This window comes from Mus musculus, chromosome 11, assembly GCF_000001635.26.
Source record: "Mus musculus strain C57BL/6J chromosome 11, GRCm38.p6 C57BL/6J".
Classification (NCBI taxonomy): Eukaryota; Metazoa; Chordata; class Mammalia; order Rodentia; family Muridae; genus Mus; species Mus musculus.
The window spans coordinates 50,525,905-50,529,775 of record NC_000077.6 but is presented as its reverse complement, the minus strand read 5'-3'; positions in this window follow the sequence as shown (position 1 = coordinate 50,529,775).

Here is a 3,871-nt window from a genome sequence, read left to right as displayed (position 1 = left end):
AGGCAGCCAGGACCACTCTAAGCTCAGCACACCCAGGTTACCTGAGGTCCTCTGCTGCCGGTTGCCTCCTCAGCAATTAGACTCGCATTTCTAACCAGGCCCCCAAATTTCCAGATTTTAGTCGCCCCATTGGAGCTTCTCCATCCAGGAGTCTCAGCTAGGTGGCCCTAGGGGTTACTCCAGGTGGGCACAAGATTCAAGTCCGGCCAATGAGACCTGACAAGATGTCCACCGAGACCTCACAAGAAAGATGCTTCTAAGTCTACCTAAGTTTCACAGGGAGCAAGTTCTTAGTGAAGAAAAGTGACTGCCGTCACCATTGGCAGCCACTCTGCTACTGAGAGATCTGGCTACTGAGAGAAGGGATCCAATGGCTTTGGAGCCATTGACCTGCTTGCTGTAGTCTATCCTGGAGCTCACACTCCCACTGAGCGCTTAGGTCATATAAGTCAGTAAGTCGCCTCCCGACACAGCTGAAGGCAAGGACTCAAAACAACACCTTCTCTCTCACTCTTTTTCTCTTGTCTTTCTGGATGATTTCCCTTTTAGCAACTTGTGATGGCAGTGTGGCTGCCACTAGCTCCAGGTTGCCCTCCTCTTGGGTTCAGGTGCACAAGACAGAAAATGTTTCTTCTAGAACATTCCCACAAGAGCCCTTGGGTTTAGTCCACTTGAATTAACTTAATGAGCAAGTGATCGTGTAGTTGTGGCCAGATTGGGAGGGGGCGCAGGGGTGTCATCCTGAGACCCTGTGGTGTGAGGATCAAGATGGGAGGGAGGGAGGTACCCAAAGTCACATAAGCACTGTTCCAAAGAGAAGAGGAAATGGCTACAGAAAACTCAAAGTCCACACACCAGAATCCCTGCCCTTTGATTAACTCCAAACGGGTCATCCCACCCAAGCATTCTCACCTTGTACTCTCAAGAAGGGCTGTGTCTACACAGGGTGACCTGTCCAAGTGGCAGGAGCCTGTCCACCACCTTGCTGCTTCCATCTCTCTCACAGACAATCTAAAGACCCTGAATCCCATCCCATGCTCCTAACATGAATCTTGTGCACTCCTGGCCTCAGCACGGCCTCTCTTCCTTACCTGCTCAGTTTGTAGCTAGCCATCAATAGCCTTTGTAATCCATCTGCAACTCCAACCAGGCCAAGCAAAACCTTCTTCTCAAATGGGCAGAGACAGGTACTTCTCAAAGAATCAGGAAGCTAGGCTGTGGAAAGACCCTCCCCCATGAGAACCTAGGAAGTCCAATGCATTGCACTGGACCCCCTTACCACAGAGGATTCCACTCTTCCATCAAATCTGAGCCCCCACCATATACAGACAAACAGACAGGCAGGTTGGCAGACAGGCAGACAGACAGACAGACAGACTTGCATGAGCACACACACACACACACAGTGGGAGGTGCAAACCTAGCCCCCTTTTCTTTTCTCCATGCCCCCTTTCTCACAGCCTGCCCCTGGGTTTCCAAAGAGAAACCTGAGACCCCACAAAGCCCCCGTTCTAGGCAGGCCGCACATTCCTGCCTACCCAGGTAAGGGTTAACAAGATTGGCAGTCACTGAGATGCAGCCACCTCCAGACTCCGGATGAAGATAGAACTGGTATTTATGATTCCTACCCAGCACTGCTGGGTAGGATTTAAGGTGCCTATGAGGATACACATATATAACGAGATTGCATAAATTAAATGTGGGAGCAAAGAAAAAAAAGAGAGAACGAAAAACAAGGATGGAGATGTAACTCAAGGGAGGGGGTGAAAACAAGACTCTAATGAGCTGCACACTGGATATGGGTGAGCCTTGAAGCAAGCCCAAAGCTTTGTAGCAGCTAGCCTGAAAAGCAGTCTGCTGGAAGCTCCAGGCTTGGTAACATTAAGATGCACACACAAGTACCCGAGAGACCTCCCAGTGGCGACAGGGATGTCTCCCAAGGAACCAAAGGCAATGGCTAGGGAGGGGGAGGAGAGCTTGATAAGATGCTCTTCCCAGGGCTGTGTTCTTGAAAGCCATGGCGGCAGGAGTGTCTGCTGTTGTGCTGTGCCTGGTCAGACTAGGAGCTGCAAGACTCAGGGGGCCCAATCCGACTTCTCTTCCTGCCCCTACCGTGGAAGAGCACCCCCACCCACAAAGTGCCTAGACCACAGCGGAGTAGTTAACTTCATCCCAGCATTCCTAGACCCAGAAAGTCCCTTCCACCCTTCCTTAGACTTCTAACTCTTCGCTCCTGTGTGCTTTGAAAAAGTACCTCTTCAGTAGTCCTGAGTGCAGTCTGGACAGGTTAAGGCTTCAGAAGAAAAAGTGTCTCAGCCACTCTCACCTTTAGGAGGTGATATGGGGTGAAGAGACTCCTCAGCCATCTCATGAGGGCCCCTTAAGGACTACATGTGGTAGCATGGCTTAGAAGCACTGTGGAGGAGAGGTTCAAGGTTACAGAAGTCAGCAGTGTGGAGCCATGTATACCGAGGTCAATGAAAACCTATGGGGACTCCCAGAAACATCGAGAGACTCGATGGGACAGGCAGAGACCCTGTGGCCCAGGTGGGCACCTGAGGCCACTTGAGCCTTAATGCAGATTCCATGGTATTCCCAGGGTCACACTGCTCTGAACAGCTATGCCACACAGAGGTCATTCTGTTGGCATGATAACGTTTACAGTCTTTGTGTGCATGAATAAGAAAACAACATATCCTCAACATAAAACCAGGAAACTGGGGAGATTAACCCCAGTGCCACCATTAGTTATGATTAGTGCTGGTCTCACCTCGGCTCGCAGCCTGTGATGGTTTCTTTTTTCCTTTTCTTTAATATATGTGTGTGTGTATATATATATATATATATATATATATATATATATAATTTGTATACATATAAAATATATGTAGATATATTTAAATATATTATATAATATAGAATATATTTTACATATAATACATCTGTATTGTTTTATATAGTTTATTTATAAATACATACATAATACAAAATATAAACAAATATTTATATATAACACATTTTATATATCAATATGTAATGTAATATTTTTTAATTTCCTAAGAAAGACAGCCAAATGAAGATTAAACAAAAGCAAACCTGGGGAAATCTTTGCAGCTTATGTGACTTAACAAGGAACTAATTTGCTGATGCGTGAATAGACCCCAGAAAGTGCAGGAAATAGGAAGGATAACAATATGCCAGTAACCATAGTCATGAGTGTGGAGTTATGTTAAAGTCAGACAAGATGACTTTCGAGTGTTCTATTGTAAAGCTCTCACATTTGACATCTCGCTAGAAACCCATTCAGGCCCTGGAACCAGCACATAGGCAGCAACACCTGCCAAAACAGGAACAAAGACCTACTTTACCTGCTGAAACCGGAGCAAAAGCTAAGTCGATGGTCTCAGACCGCCCTCAGAGAGTTCATAAATGTATTAACCTTGCTTTTTGGCTTCTGTATTCCTGCTTCTTGCTAGCTATTCTTGTTAACTGAAGTATTTCAACTCAGAATTTGGCTTTTGTGCAGAAACAAAAACAACAACAAAAATCAAAAACCTGTGAGGCTTGGGGCTTCATGATATGAGTAAGTTTTCCACACCACCGCTGGCCAGCTATAAAGATTTTTCTATTCAACTCTAAAGAGTCCATGTGTTCTCTGAAGAAGCTATCTCACAACATTGTGGTCTTTGTACCACCCAGTAAGATGAGAAAGTTGATTAAACTTCATCTTTGATAAGTTAAAGGTATTGTGCAGATATTTCTACCACTAAAGATACCTGGGCACCAGTGATATGGTTCCATAGGTAAAGCTGCAAGCCACAAGCCTGAGAACCTGAATTCAGTCTTCCTGATGGAAGGAGACAACAGATTA